Genomic DNA, 17,723 nt, shown 5'->3' on the forward strand with positions numbered 1-17,723 from the left:
ATTATCAGTTTCGCATCGGTCCTTGACTGGTCTCGGTTTTGGACTGTCTTATCCATATGGTATATGATTAACACTTATGGTTTATTTTCATGTTGCAATGCTATAAGATCGAATATATTACCAAGAAGCCATCGGGCCTCACCCAACGGTTCATTGATCATGTCGGTGGGATCCGAGGCAACGTCTAGAAACGGTTCATCGAGTTCGAGTCGGGATCAGCCGAGAATAGCTGTGTTTGGGTTAAAATTGTCTTGCACACATTTCATAATCAGAGTCTGTCATTGATAGTTTTTTCATGGTTTTGTTGTGATTTTTTTTTAATTATTTGTAGAGTTACTTTGGTATCATGCGATGCGATGATACACGGTATATACTATAGAATCGTATCACACAATCATATGTATAGAGACACTTTCAATTCTTATTTTGTTTTGGTGTAAATATATAGTTTTTGTTTGTCGAGATGAATTATGATTTACATTTACTAATAAAACATGGTTTCTCGTGTTTGTTTTCACCATGATGCATGCAAGAAATAACAATGTATTTTCATATATTTGTATCCATGGCATATTGCTTTCATTTTTTTTATTACACCATTATGCTTTTTGTTTTTATAATAAAACATTGAATCCCCAATAAGCTATCGAATATAGCATTGTGCTTTGACTTTTTTTTTTATCTGCATGCTTTGAAAAATCTGCCAAAACATAGCTATTATGGTTGTTGTATTTGGATGGCATTACTAGTTGAGTAGACTTTTCAAAAAAATAGTATGGTCATCAAAAGAAATACTAAAAGTCGCATACTTACTATATAATAAACAAATAGGATTATTTCCGAAATCGACCCTATATTTACCTTTTTTCCGTTTTAAACCAATACTTTAGTTTTTTTTTCCAAAAAGACCACAATTTTTGCAATTACTTATTATTTTGTGAGAGTAACCGGTTATAAGCTTATAACCTATCCTCGTCAATCGATTGTCATCAGAGAATCTTAAACCCTAAAATCGTTTTCATGGGTGTTTGGGGTTTACTTTTTAAGGCTAAAAGTCCTTTTTGTAAAATGATTTTTTGGCTAGTGACTTTTTCCAAAAGAAAATCTTTAAAATGTGTTTGTATTTGTTTTTAGGGTAAAAGTTAATTTTTCAAGTTAAAAAGTTTCAAAAGTCACAAAAAGATAGGATTTTATAACTTTTGAAAAAATAAATTTTACTTCTACACAAAAAGTTATTTTAAAAGTTCTTTTTTACCCTTTTTTAAACTTTTTGAAAAAGTTAAAAGACAAAATTGTTTTAAAAGCAATCCCAAACACCCTCTGTCTTCTTCTTCCTCTTTTTCTTCTTGTACGACATATCCTTTCTTCTTCTTCTTCTTCTTCTTGTACAAACATACTCCTTAGTGTTTTATTGCTCACATGTTGGTTCGAGAAGTGTTATTTTTTTCATCTTATACGAGCCATTGATCCCTGAAAATGTCATCTTCTTCGAACATGAGGAGCATTAGAAGTAAGGAATGGTGGAGTGGAATTGTGAAAATGTCACTGTCCAATTTTAGCCTTGATAAAGCATCCGCGGCCACATTTTTGTAATGAATTTCATAATCAAAGCCCATCATCTTGGATAACCAGAATTGTTGAAATTTCTACTGATTCCCATCTATTACTGTTACTGCTGTTTGAGTAGCAATGGGATCCAACTGGAGTCCTAACTTGTTAACTAAGTCAGATCCAAGAAGTTGTGTATACTGCCTGAGTCAAGAAAAAAGTGAAGTGGTTTATTGTCATAAAATCATTCACTCTCATTATTTGAAAGCTATGATTTCCACTTAAAGTGAAGGTCTATTTCAGAAATAACCCAAACAAAAAAATACAAGTAGGTTATTATTACTTTATATTTAACCTTTATAAAAATGAATCCAAAACAAATGGTATATGCTAGAACGTAGTCCAATAGTAGTGTTGAAAACCTAGCGAAATTTTTAACAAGACATTAAAGTTAAAACTTATGGCAGTGAAAATGCAAAGTAAAGGTTGTCTTATTCAAAATCCCAATCAATAATCATGTAAGAGATTTTTCAAAGTATAAGAAGAAAAAGAAGAATGCTATAATAATAAACAAAAATAATGTTGCATAAAACCTTTCCCCGATACAAACAAATAAATATGGTGAGAAATGCTAAACTTTATAACCATAACATGAAAATGGAAGAAAACTTACATATAATTCTGAGATCATTTGTGCTATTATTTTCCTTTCCTCCAGGATGAGAAGGCAACGAGAGTTGTTTTGATTTCATTTTGAGAAGCATTGAAATCTCATGCTTTGGATCGATTTTATCCACTGAAGCCTGAGTTTGTTCATGTTATTGTCCCCCCAAATCACCCTTATGCTGTTGTTTGTTTGTGTGCAACCTGGCGCACATAAGCCACACCCTGTAACACCATACAGGCAAATTTTATATTATTTCCTTGACTTGTTCAAAATTTATATCCAATTGCTTTTTAAAAAAAAGCAACGAAAAAGTTGTTCTGTTTTGTCTTAATTACTTGTATATTTAAAAAAAAACGGTGGGAAGCTTATTGAAAGAAAACGATGGCAAGTACAATGATGCAATATACACATAAATGAAAGTTCAATTCATTGCATTTAAGAAAGGGAAAAATACTAGAAATAGCAATGTCCCTTCAATTATATGTGTATTACAACATCCTGCTATGCATCAGGTTTAGCCACAGACGTTATCTATGGGAAAACTCAGTGAAATAAAGAGGTTTGCATGTTTTGGTATTGTCATTCTTAAGATTGTTACAACAGGGTATTGTATTTACTATTTAGAGGGCAGTGGAGAAGTATCTTTGTGTGAAAATCTGGTCTTAGTACCTTTTGGGAGAGGCTAGATTCTAGCAAATCATTAGTTACTTTGAGTATTATCAGTAAATTCAGTGAAGCTTTGATTCTTGTTCTTGTTTAGTGATTTTATATTAATAAGAGAGTTCATTTCTTTCATTTCTTCCAACTACAGCATTGTACTTAAGTTTTTTTCTTATTAGAACATTATCTTTCAAAAAATCCATCGATCGTACTTTCAGTTCTTTTCTTATTATAGCAACGAAAAATTGGGTTGTATTTAAATAACTGAGTAGATCCTTCAAAATACATGGCTGAAAGCACGTTGCATTCATTTCCATGTCTTGCAAAAAGCACAACATATAAAAATATGAAATAAGAAGAAAGATAGATACCTTTTGAATTGAGGATCGGTAGGGTCCAAAGCGTAATCGGGTCGGGTAAAAAGAGATGAAAACCGCGGATCAACAGCCAGTATCTTCTCCTCATCAATAGTAATACTAATACCTTCTTTTTTACTCCTTTTCCTTTTCAAATTATACCCTCTCACATTACCCTCATCATCACCAGGTAATAATTCAAGTTCTGCTTTACTCGCTTCACCTTCTTTATCTTTATCCAATCCCATTTCTTGTTTTATACCGGAATCCATGGATTTCTTTTTTCTAGCTTTCTTTTTTTCTTTTTTCTTGCGGAGAGATGTGTCCCAAACTGTTTCGGATTCTTTTTTGTCTTTTTTTTTTCTAGGATTTTTTTGCTGAGAGCTTCTAATCCGGTGTTGAAAGTGACTTCCATTTCCATTTCCATTCCATCTTCGTATTCGTATTCATATTCATATTCATATTCGTCTCCAGATTGGGATTGGAGTAGAGCACGGTATGTGTCCGTTTTTTGTCTTTTTCCGTGGTTTTCATCATCTTCATCACTTTCACTTTCACTTGAAGCAATGAATTCCTTTAATTCTTCTTCATCCTTAACATACTCCGACTCCTTCATAACAATAGTATCATTCATTAATTCCATATCATCTAACAAATGAAAAACGGTTTGGTTGATTACATTTGAAGTTGATGTTGATTTTTACACATACTATTTTCATTCCGTAAAAACTACTTTTGTGTCCTTCACAAGTTGAACTTAACGGTTGGAATCTCTCATACCCTTCATCTTTATGTTTCAAGAAACCAAATTTTACCACCTAATTACTGTGTTTATGGCTATGCAGGTGACTTAGTTTGTTTTAAATTCAGATTTCGTTTTGTTTTCATTTTAGGATCTAGAGTTTCTTCAACATAACATAAAGATGAAGACAGTGAGATGAGGGCATATTCGTCATTTAACATAATGACCTTAGCCGTTCAGTTAGGGACCAAAAAATTTTACTTTTCAGGATGAAAGAAAAAGAAAAATATAATAATATCATTTTAAACACACACACACACACACACCTGGTGGACATTAATTTTCCTTTTAAGCTTCTTGGAACGCCTGGGTTCATTCTCATCCCAAGTAAGATCAACTTTACTGAGTTGCAAAGCTCTAGTTTGAAAATCTATACCTTCATAATTTGCTGGAGCCTGAAACAAGAGTGTGATTAAATTTCATTTATTATTGCCATCCTACATTCATTTCTTTCTTTCAGTTTTTTTTTTTTTTTTTTTTTTTATTATCATACCCAAGTATAATCCAATGGTAGGAGTAGGACATTATACTTGGAAAAATCTATCCAGCTTCGTGTTTGCTATAATTGAGTAGATTTTTCAAAGTGTAATAGAAAGAAATAATAATAATAATACAGAAATCCGGTTGAATTTAAGCCTAAATAAAATAACAATTAACAATACCCTGGTGGCAACATCACGTGGAGGATGTTTAAACTCCATAGAGTCTTGGATAAACCTCAAATCCAGCATATTTGATGACCTTTCAAACTCGATACCATCACAGCTTTTATAAAGGTAATCAGCCGTGGCAACTGAATCACATACCACCACTGCAACATAGTACCTGATACCAAAAAAACTTTCATTTATGTGTGTATTATATATAGCATATCCTGCTTTCACTTCTTTCTATTACATACAACATTGCACTTCCATTTTTTTTTTCTTATCTATCTATGCAGTAACTATATCAGTAGATTTTTCAAAATACAATCCGAAATGAAAGTGGGATGTCATAATAAGCAAATCAAGTTTCTACTTGTTGCATTTACCATAATCTCTCTAGTTCATAAGCCCGCAACTTGTCATTGTCATCATCTTCATCAAATAAACCAACTGGACCACGCACTGCCTCCTCTTTCATACAGATGGATATACAGACACTGACAAAATCTGCCCTGTTTTTGGCACAAACGACCTTAACAAAACCAACAAGTCAACTGCCTACACAAGAAACAAAACTCCAATGTTTACAGACTGCATGACAAATACACAAAGCAACTCCATAACACAACAAATAGCTTTAAATTCCACTTCATGTGTCCAAAATTGTCTAAATTATCAAGGAGGACAATTACTTCCATGTCCTTCCCTCCTTTCTCATTGCACACAACACAACAACTGCATTCTACTTCAAAATTATCAACTTTTGGTTTCTCATTAATCATTTACATGTTCATGTACTTCAATAGTGTCCTGAAATGATACAATCCACATTGATGTTTGAAAATCAATTACCAAAAAGTTTTATCTTTACTCTCATCATTAGTGTGTCAACTGTATAGTTTGTCGTCCTTTTTAGGTAAACTTTAACAAATAATCAATTATACTAGTGAATGCAAATGAACAACGACCTGAACTTGATTCCAATCCAACTTAACAATTGCAAGCCTGTGAGTTTCTTTCTCAATTTCAGGTACATTCTCCTCCAGCTATCTCCATTTGAGTTCCAAATATTTCAATAGCAAATCAGTATAATCATTTTTTTGGAACAATAATCGCATACAAGATTATAAATGGAATTCACCTGCAAACCAGTGGTTTCCTCCTCCAGATAAGCTTCACCCTCTTCATTTGTATCCGTTGAAGTATAACCATCTTCTCCATTGGATTCCGATTCCGATTCCTGTTCTGATTTGGAGTTTGCAGCATCATCCGACACCTGGCGTTGTTTCTTTCCTTCATCGTCCATTCGGTAGTAGTGTCTAAGAGCAGTTTTAGATGAATCGTCATCTTGTTTAGCTCTGCCCCGCTTATCTACACGGGAATATGAAGTAGAGAAGTTGTTATCAGTGAACATACGACTAAAACGCGAATCAATCGCCACCTTTGTTTTATGCCTTGGAGCATCCTGGAACCTAGGATCCTTCTGTGAAGGGGCAAACCTTTCGTCCGTAATTACTTTGCGGTTTCCAGGGACTTCCACCTCCATGTTATCATCTGCCGCCTTTTTATTCTTGTTGCTTTTGGAACCCATTCAAACACCTGAAACAGTGGAATTTTAAAGCAGAATCCTAAGATTCACAAATCCAACAACCAAAAGAGAAGGAGTAACTGTAGGCTCTGTGGATTTCGGGAGCCTCAGCCTGTATTGGGGAAAAGGTGAAAGATGTAGCGGAAGAAGACCGATCGACAGAGAGTTACACCCTATTCCCCAGTTTCATTAAACGAAAGAAAAGAAGGGGAAGGAAAATATGGAGAGAAAAGAACGAGAGTTACACCCACAACCCATGTGGGTCAGTGTTTTATTAGTTTCAATGCAACTACACATGCCTCCAAAGATGTTCACAAAGAACTAGTTAACATTCATATTTACTTTTTCATATAATGATGTTCTAAACATATAATCACAGGTAACCTAATGAATCAAGTCAACTTTAAGAACAATGATGAAGAAGAAACAAATCATAATGAAGCAGAAAAAAAAAGGTTCTAACATATATTGTGAACACGATCTAACAACAAAAAAATACAGGGGAGAAGAATGGAACCTGATGGATGATGGACCGATTTTTTGTTGTATATTATGAACAAGAATGAAGTCTGCAGCAGGGACGTCGAAACACAGGATGAAAGACCGATTTTTTTGTTGTATGTTGAGAATGATACGTGATCTTATATAACCGTGTGTTGTTATCCTTATCATTGATTCTCTTCTCTCCAAATCTCTCCAATTTGGGAGGAAGATTGGGAGGGAAGATTTTCCTCTGATTTCTTTTTTTCTTCCTAAATCATTCCAAAAAAAAAAACTCTGGAACACGATGGTTTATTCTTTCTCTCCCGATTCCCTCCCTTTCTTTCAGGCCTCAGCTTCCCTGAGACTCGGAAACAAGGCACGAAATTACAAAAATGGTCGAGACCTCCACCCACTTATACACAAGGGCCCTTACCACAGTTGAGGTGGAAGCTCATTTAGTTATATCTTCTTAAAACTATTTTATATAATAACGAAAACGTTAATACTTAAATAATAAATAAATTACAAAAACTAATTTTTTTTATATAATTTTTTTTAAATAAAGCAAAATGTATTTTAGCTGTATTATAAAAAAAATAGTTTTTACAAACAATTTTTATGTATTTATTTTACGTAAAATATATTTTTTTATGTCTCTAAAAAATACGTTTTCGTATAAAAAATATGTTTTCGTAAAAAAAAAAATTCATGTCTTTGAAATAATAATAATTAAAACTACTCATGACATAAAAAATTTATAAATTCTTTTGAATCGTTAGTTCTAAAACCGTTTTTCGGTTATATGTATTAAAAACAACATAACAACGATTTTGTTATGTATCTAAACAATTTATACGTTTTTTTTATATCAAGAGTAGTATTAATTATCGTTATTTCAAAAAGATATATCATTATTTCTTTTCTTTCTTCATTTTATCAATACGATTTTGAACTTGCGATTAAGATGAAATGCGTATTTTAAATAATATATATATATAACCGATTAAGTTTTTTATGCTTTTTTAGATACATATAACTAAAAAACGGTTTTCAGAAAAACGATTGGACCAATTCGGTTATATATCTTATTTAAAATACGTATTTCATCTTAATCGCAAGTTCTAAATCGTATTGTTAAAATGAAGATGAAAAGAAATAATAATATATCTTTTTGAAATAACGATAATTAATACTACTCTTGACATAAAAAAAAACCATATAAATTTTTTAGATACATAACAAAATCGTTGTTATATTGTTTTTAATACATATAACCGTAAAAACGGTTTTAAAACTAGCGACCCAAAAGAATTTATACATTTTTTTGTGTCATGAGTAGTGTTAATTATTATTATTTCAAAGACATGAAAAAAAATATTTTACGAAAACATATTTTTTATACGAAAACGTATTTTTTAGCGACATAAAAAAATATATTTTACGTAAAATAAATACATACAAATTGTTTGTAAAAAACTATTTTTTTTATAATACGGCTAAAATACATTTTGTTTTATTTAAAAAAATATATATAAAAAAAATTGTTTTTTATAATTATTTATTATTTAGGTATTAACGTTTTCGTTATTATATAAAATAGTTTTCGGAATATATAACCAAATGAACTTCCAGCTCAATTGGTAAGGGCCCTTGTGATATAAGGGGGGTGGAGGTCTCGAGTTCGAGCCTTGTCCCCTTCTTCTTTAAGCTAATTATTTCACTTTTTCAAACAAACTTCAAAAATTGTCCCTGTGGTTTATCAAATGTCACGAATTCAGTATCTTTATACTTGAAAAGACGAAAATGCTCTTACAGATTCAGTCCCTAACGGCATTAATACTAATGGCGTTAGTAAAAAGGGTCATCTTTGCAAGTTTTGCAAACCACAAGGACCATTTGCATCAAAAAAAAATTAGCAGGGACTGACTTTGTGACTTTTGGCGAACCACAGGGACCATTTTTGTAATTTTGTCGAAACAAGGTGTTAGAGCTAGGTTATTTTACTTTCAGAGTTGAGGGTCTTATATATTAGAAAAAAAAATCAGCCTACTTTTTTCAAACTCATTTTATAAGTTTTTTTAATGCCGCGTGGATATATCCACGTATAATTAAAGTGTCGGTGTCATGGCTCCGCCATGGCGCGCCATGGCTCCAAGGTTTGTATATGCCGTCAAGCTTTACCAAAACGCCGCCTTAACTGATATATGTGTATAAAAATGAATAATAGTTGAATATGCATATAAAAATATTAATTATATACAAAGTTGCCGCTTTAAGTCACACCTTACAAACGCCGTGGCTCGCCAAGGCAAGGAAAAACTTGAGGCTTAACATTGACGCCAAGTCACGCCTTACGTTATTTAGAACCTTGGTTATTACAGATAAACTAGGTTATAACCCGTATACCGATTGGCAAAATAAAATAACATTAAGACCATAAAAATCATAGCCATTGATCATGATTTTGCAAAGAGTATAAGATAACCAACTTAAAGACCCAAAAAACCAATCAAGAATTAAAAAACAAAAACATCCATTATCTATGTTTACAAAAGCAACTAACAAAACACAATCTATTATAAACAAATAAGCTAAAGAATTTAACTACCAAAGAAAAACAACATGAGAATAGAGAAAACTCTCTATTCTAATAAATGAATAAGTTTATTCTCCACAAGTGTCATACTATTATGTCACTTATTATGCCACTTGTCATCCTATTAATTATTATTTCAAATTTCAAATTTTAAATTTCCCCATTCTAATTACATTAAATTAATAATTGATTCTCCATTTTAAATGTCAAATTTTAAATTTTTTCACTCTGATTATATTAAATTAATAACATTAGATTAAAAAAAATTAATACAGATTATAAGGTGATATAACTTCACGTATTTATTTAAATCAACGATTATAATTTTATATAACTAAAAGAAATATCTCTTAAGTAATAATTTATTTAAAATAGTTGATTAATAATTTTGATTTTTTAATATGAAAATTTAATTAATTTTATAACCGTGGTTCTCAAGGGTTATAAACTAGTATTCAATAAAGTCCTAAAATTTTGGCTCAATTTACGTTTTAATCCTAAATTAATTTTGTTTACGAAAAAATCCTAAAAACCAGAAAAAATTTGCATTTTGACCCTTTTGACCGGTTGGAACCGGTAACAAATTAATTTGGGACTATTTCGTAAACTACCCAAAATATTGTAACTTTTCTGGAAAAACAAAAATATTATGACGTTTCTGCAAACAAAAACTTTATTATTATTATTATTATTATTATAAATAAGAAATCCATTTTTTTATTATTCAAAAGTATCAAAGAAGAAGATACTTTCTTCCCTTTCTTCCATTTCAATCTTGTGCTCTTCTTCATATTTGTATTATGATTCATCTACATCAACTCTTTTCCTCTAGTCAATCTTCATTTTCTTTTGATTTTCTTCAATGTTACTTTTGATATATTCTGTACAAAAATATTTTTCTAAAAAATTGATTAAACAGTTTATTTAACATATAAAAAACATAAAGCTTTTATATTCTATTTTTAGATCTTCTTTCTAATACCTCTGGTGATTCACTCATTATTTCTTTTTCATTTGAATCCCCGTTTATTCATATTAGATATGAATTGAATGTAGTTAATATATAAATCACAAATAAATTACATAGAAAACACAACTTAATTATATTTGATTCGTATGTGAATAACATATGATTCTGATGCTAATCAGATCTGAATCACATATGAACGACAATGTCATTTACATCTGAATCACATGTGCTTTCTTATGTGAATTATATTTAAATCTTTATTTATATAATCGAGTCTTCTACTAAATAAGATGTGAATTAAAAAGAATATCAAATGAGTTACTAATCATGAATTATATTTGATTCACATATGAATAATATATGATTAAGATGTAAATCACATGTAAACTAGTTATAATTTACATGTAAAATATATTTCTAAATAACATGTGATTCAAATGTAAAATAGAATTTAATCACGTGAAAATCACATGTTAACATTAATCAAATGTGATTATGTATATTCACTTGCGATTATTTATGTTTACTTGTGATTATGTATAGACAAAACTGCACAAATGGTCCCTGTGGTTAGCTGAAAATTGCCACTTTGGTCCAAAAAAGTTTGGACTAGCACCAGAAGTCCAAACTTTTCATTTTGTTGCGAGTTTAGTCCAATTTTTTTGAAACTTTTTATAATGACGAATTCGCCCCTTATTATTTTATTTTATATTTTTCCTTTATTACAACATTTAAAACACAATTAAAAATAAACACAAAAATAACTATCTCTCTAACTCTCTCTCTCTCCCAGACCCCCAAAAACCCATCTTGATCATTATGATTTTCAGAAAAATGTAACATCACCACCACCATCTGATGAAGATTTGAACCGGATTCATACAAGCAAAGCTGGGCAAGCTGAATATTTGGGAACCATATGAAGATGAAGAAATCTGGGGAAATATGAAGATGAAGATCTTGTGTCCATCTTATAGCTAATACACAAATGCTAGAATTCAGGGGAAAGAAATTGATTTCTTGCCTTGAAACACGAACATACATATACATTCCAGAAATCGATATCGTGCCTTCAAATCTGGTTTCATCTTTAGATCTCGATTGTAGAGATGAATTTTGATTAGGGTTAGAGATAGATCCGACGACATCACCGTTTGAAACCCTAACGTTTGTCAGAATGGCGGCGACTGTTGATTGCTAGGGTTTTCAGCAATTGATTGCTAGGCGACAATGACCGATTGCTAATCCAGATCTTGAACAAAAACCCTAATCGACAGCTTGAAGCAAAAAACGAAAATGAGAAAGGAAGCGACATCAGGTTTCGATTAAGGATCTGGAGATCTTTTTGTCGACTATGTATCATTTTCAAATCAGAGGGTTTCTTTGTCTTCGCCTGAAAATCAAGGGTATTCAGGGTATTCAGATCAGAGGTTTCTTAGAGACTAGTGGCTGATGGTGGTTGTCCTTTCTGGTGAAGACGAACACCCTTTCATCACTTTCTCCCTTCTACTGAAATCGAAGACCTAAGTTTACACCCTTTTAGTATGCTTAAACCAAAGTCCAATTTTGAGAAGTTCATTCAAAACGTTGATTATCTTCAGAAATCAACAACCCTTTCATTCATCCATTCATACAAGATCCGAAGAGAGAGAGAGAGAGAGAGAGAGAGAGAGAGAGATGAGTATTTTTTTCTATTATAAAAATTTATAAAAATAAAATATAAAGGATAAATTTTCTTTTTTTAATTTTCTTTTAATTATAAAAGTATTTAAATAAATTAAAAATAATGAAAAAGAAAAAAGTAAAGGTAAAATCGTCATTATAAAAAATTTCAAAGCAAAATGGACCAAACTCGCAACAAAATGAAAAGTTTGGACTTCTGGTGCTAGTCCAAACTTTTTTGGACCAAAGTGGCAATTTTCAGCTAACCACAGGGACCATTTGTGCAGTTTTGTCTTATGTATATTCGTTTGTGAATAAAATATGAATTAAATTATTTACATTTAAATCAGGTGTTATTCATAACCCTAAAATGAAAAACAGATATACATTTGGGATAAAATTCAAATCAATGATGTATTGGTTAAATACATTAATAAATTTCAGATAAAATTGCAAAAATGGTCTATGTGGTATGCATTTTTTTAGGGTTTTAGTCCAAACCACATCTTTTTTGGATTGGTGGTTCTTTTGAGGTAGTTTGCTTGCGATTTTGATCCTTCGCAAAACTGAAAAGACTAAATTGCCCTTATTATATTTATTTTCCATTTTTATTTTTCCTATAAGTATTTATATATATAAAATAAAAGTAGGGGCCTACATACCCGCTCTCTCTCTCTCTCAAAGAATATTATATTAAACCTAACCCCCAACCCGCTTTCTTCCCCACCGAACCTTCTATCCCTCCCCTGCCCTTCGTCTTCATGCTTAGTGATAAGAAATCGAGGGTTTGGTGTTTCGATTAACATCCTATGAACCCCTATTAACATCCTTGACCACATAATCAGTCATGAAGATATTAATTTCACAAGCAAAGAACTTGATTACAATTTGGAGAAAATTATGGGCTCTGATGAAATTGTGTGTGCATTTGTGAAATCATAATTAAAATCAACTCCCTAGTAAGTGAAAGTCCTCTACACTTGCTTGTGTAAGTGTGTGTTGGCTCTTGTTCCTCCTGCGACTACAAGGCAACAGGTTTTGATTATGTTCAAGATTTGATTGCAGGTGTGTTAATTTGATGTGCTTAAGTTTTGATTGCAGTTGCTTGGTAGAAGCACTATGTTAGAAACAATTTTTTGATTTCAGCACTATGTTAGAACTGAAATCGATTTCTGAAATCGATGATGGTGGCGGCGACATTAATTTTAGTATAGGTGATGATGGTTATGGCTCCAATTCCGGTAAAAACGTTGGAGGAGGTGGTGCTTGTGATAACAGTAAAGCGATGAAGGGTGGTGGTTGGATTCACATCATAGAGATGATGAAGGGGATCGACGATTTAGGGGCGGTGGTGACGATGGCGAACATTGGTGGTTGACGGTGGGTGGTTCTTTCCCTTCTACTATCTTCCTTGGTGGTGGTCGATCCAGTGATGGTGGTGTTGTCCCTCGGAAAAAAGAAATGGTGATGAACGCAATGGTATGTGGCTGGAGGTGGCTGGAGGACCTGTTTTTCGGCAAGGTTTTGGGTGGTTCTCTTTGGGGATTTTATGTCGGGAATGAGGGGAGTCATTTGGTGTGGACCTTGTCTACAAAGGTTGTCAGATTTGAACTCCGGTGAGACGGCACACGACGCCAACGATGGTTGTTTCTTATTGTCAGAGAGAGAAAGAAAGAGGGAGAGTGTGTGTGAGGTGGGTCTTGTTATTAATAAAACTTTAAATTAAATAGAAAAAACATAAAATAATATATCAAAAGGTATTTTATTATTTTCAGTTTAACGAAGGATCAAAATCACGAGCAAACTACCTCAAAATGACCACCAATCCAAAAAAATCGTAGTTTGAATTAAAATCTCAAAACAATGCATACCATATGGACCATTTTTGCAGTTTTGTCTAAATTTAAAAACAAAACATTATACAAGACATATTTTTTATAAACAGAACACAAATTTTATATATTTGAAGAACTTAAGGTTTAAAATTTTCATCAATGATTAAACAATAAACTTATTAAAATAAGGATAAAGAATTTATTATCGATTCTAATAGTGATGGAATTTGGATTTGATATTACTTTTCTTTCGCACACGTTGATTTCAGTTTACAAGAAGAATGAGGGTACACCTTGTTTCCGGTTTACAAGAAGAATCAATAGAATCCCAGAAATAAGGATGAATGTGAATATAGATAAACCCCACATGTAAACAATGGAATTTCTAAAATGCGTATTAATTTTTTTAGATTTAATAAACGTTAACAATTTTTGTCGTGGCCTATAAAGAATAAGACCAAATTATTATTTTAATATAATTGTATAATGTTTATTATTAATTTGAAAATTTTCTGTATAATAAATAATTTTTTTAGAGTTTCTTTTATTAAGTTATGATTATTAAAATAATTTATGTGGTTTTAAATTACAAAATTCTTAATGATATTTTAGTTATAAAAATATTTATGAAAATAAAAAATTTCTTTATAATATCTTTTATTAAGATGTTTTTTTAAAATATTATATAAAACACATTCCATGCATATATTATTCATTTATAGCAAAATTTATGGAATTCAGATAAAAATTCCTTTCAAAGATTCCGTCATCATATGTATACAAGTAAAATATTAAATTATTATCAAATTCAATTTGATTCTTCGTATATTTAACCGATTAATCTAAACTTACTTTTACTTGCTTCATACTTTTATTATTATACTTTTATTATTATCAATTTCAAGTCCAATTCATTTCAAAAATTCACTTCATACTTTATTATTATCAAAAGATCAAATGTTCTCCAAAAAATCATTAAATTTTTGTTTCAGATTCAAATTCCTCCAATAATTCAATTCCTTCCACAAACAAAGCACCCCCTAATTCCCCCTAGATTAAAATCAAATTTAACCATTAAAATAATTAAGGTGTCTACAACGCTACATAGCAAAAGTCATCGAAGAAGAACCACTCGGCATAAAGCTCCTCTTCAACCCAAATGTCTACCAGAAATATAGTACAAAATCACAAGTTCTTCTATTTTCATCAATATTTTGAAATTCTTATCTTGTTCTTGTTCTTAATGTTGTTTAAATCTGAATAAATTTTTTCGTTTATCTGTCACTTGTGTTGCAGTTTTCATTGCATATATACAAAATTAGAAAAAGCCGGAAACCCTAGAAATCATACGAAATGAAGTTTTCAACATCTTCAGATGAATATTTCAATGAAAAAATAGGTAATATTACAAATACAAAAGGTAATTAAATAATTATAGTTGATTAACATCTTAATCATATATAATAATTAACTTATTATGTGTGACTGACATAGAGTAACTTGTGATTTTAATATGAATTAAAAAACAATAAGAAATTAGTGAGTTTTTGTTAATTATATTTTATTCACATCTGAATCACATGTTATTAAGATGTAAATCATAGATGAGCTAGTTTCGTTAATTACATTTGATTCTAATGTGAATCAAATTTTAATTTAAAATGTAAATCACATGCGAATAATATTACAATAAAAACTACATTACATATGAATTATATGTTATTTACATATGATTCTCGTTTGATTGAAATCTAAATCAAAAATGAATTATATGTTATTCACAAATAATTAACATTTGATCCAAATCTGAATCATATTAGATGTAAATCACAACTGAATTAGATGTGATACAAATTTAATACCAATTCAATCACATGTGAATTACATATTTTAACATATAATCAGAATTCAAACACATATGACGTACATCTTAATATTTAAATATAAATCAACATGTTAAATTTTTATTATTATATTTTATAGATAAAGGGAAAAAGAAGAAAAATATCGAAGATTCATCAAAAAAACAAAGACAAAGTCAGAGTGAAAGTATTAAAAATTGGTGGAACATGTGGAGAATGATCGAACTCAATAACATAAGGTTTCTCATTCAACTCCTTGAATACACCTTTAGCCCTTTTACAATATCGGTTGAAAACAATAAACAAAAAATTGTTAAAACATATTGAAATAGAATATTTTGTAGGAATATATAAATGGAAGTGGTTTTGTTTTACTACACCAACTATGTACAGTGAAGAGTTCATATTCCAGTAGTAAAAAACATAAAGGAAATTCATAACTAAACAGTAGTGTCAATAATATAAGAATAATAACTTGTAGTTAAAAAGGAACGATTGAAAGACAAATCAAAACAGTAACACATGAGCAATTTTGACATCGAATTCAGATTTCCATGAATTAATCCATGCAAACCTAATTACAATTTTATCCATTATCACAAGCTAATTACAATATTATCCACTATCACAAGGAAATTCCAATCTCAATGAATCTAAATTTCACTAAAGAAACATTATATCCCTATATAATAGTCAATAAAGTATAATTATTATAAGAATCAAAGGACATAACATAATCAATTTGAGAAAAAAACTTATTATTGGACGCTCGATATAAACAAAGTCGATAAAGCTATGTGATTGTCCAGTGAAAAACAGTTTCATTCTTGAGACCCATCGGACTGTCTTGTTGTTATACTTCATCAAAAAAATATCCAATCAAAATCAACCAAAGACAAAAAGGAAAAATACTCAAAACATTGGATAAGAAACCTACAATTCTCAACAAATTTCAAATAATCAGCAGAGGACGTTGTTACTTACTAGACGAACTTCATTGTCGGTGTGAATGCAAAAGCGACTTCGGATGGAAATAGAGAAAGAAATTTGATGGAGCATAATATCGATTTCGGATGTTGGATCTGGATTGGTAACAAACAACGATGAAGCTGAAAGAGAAAGAACGATGACGAGAAAGATCTGATTTCAGTACCATAAATGCCCTTCGATTAATTTCAATCACATACCCCCGTGTTTAATTTCTTCAAATATTTACAAAAATGCCACAAAACATCTCAGTCTTCTATTATTTTAATCTGACGGTCCTCATTTAGTTCTCGGGTTCTCGGGAAACTATAAGTTCTCAAATGATCATCTCTCTCTCTCTCTCTCTCTCTCTCTCTCTCTCTATATATATATATATATATATATATATATATATATATATATATATATATATATATATATATATATATGGTTAACGTGAGACAACCTAATTATATTCTAATATTATAGTGTTTATAAAAATTAAATATGTGTAATATTCTAATATTCTAAACCAATAATTTTAACAAATTTTACATTGAAATATTCTAAAACATATAATGTTAGAATATATTGCATATTCTATTTTTACAAACAATTAAATATTAGAATATTTCACTAAAAAGAATTTAGTCTCACGGTCTCACAAAATTACGTTTGTCTCAAATGAATTGTTAGATATATATATATATATATATATATATATATATATATATATATAGGGTCAAGTCATTTTTGATATAAAAAATAACCTTATTTGATTTAAGAACTTGTTACGGTATATTTGAATTGTGTAGACTTAAGTTGGTCATAAGTAAATTACGATAGTTATATTTGACACGTTGCAGTTAACTTATTTTTTGAATTTTTTATTATCATTTGTTTATGTTTGTTGGTGAGCCATGCTAGTATCAGAGTTTAATTTGAGAGTTGATGTATGTTGTCTAATTTAAAGGTTAGATAAAGAATTGGTATTAAATAAAGGAAGTCGTGATTGATTATGATCATACTCTCTTTAGACTATTTCATCCATGGTTCCTTATAAAGGGTTTTAAAGATGCCA

General features: G+C 30.5%; 1 pseudogene across 1 annotated transcript; it reads right to left on the reverse strand.

Annotated features, from left to right (window-relative positions):
- Nucleotides 1-855: 855 nt before the first annotated feature.
- LOC145112109 (pre-rRNA-processing protein esf1-like) lies at nucleotides 856-7,146 on the reverse strand (annotated as a pseudogene). Its single transcript, XR_013710439.1, has 9 exons — nucleotides 6,786-7,146; nucleotides 5,822-6,279; nucleotides 5,649-5,726; nucleotides 5,067-5,238; nucleotides 4,696-4,858; nucleotides 4,300-4,428; nucleotides 3,247-3,841; nucleotides 2,222-2,436; nucleotides 856-1,752 (listed from the first exon to the last, which is right to left on the reverse strand). The product of XR_013710439.1 is annotated as a pre-rRNA-processing protein esf1-like (transcript).
- Nucleotides 7,147-17,723: the final 10,577 nt, after the last annotated feature.

Source organism: Lactuca virosa, chromosome 5, assembly GCF_052849685.1.
Source record: "Lactuca virosa cultivar CGN04683 chromosome 5, Lactuca_virosa_CGN04683_v6, whole genome shotgun sequence".
NCBI lineage: Eukaryota > Viridiplantae > Streptophyta > Magnoliopsida > Asterales > Asteraceae > Lactuca > Lactuca virosa.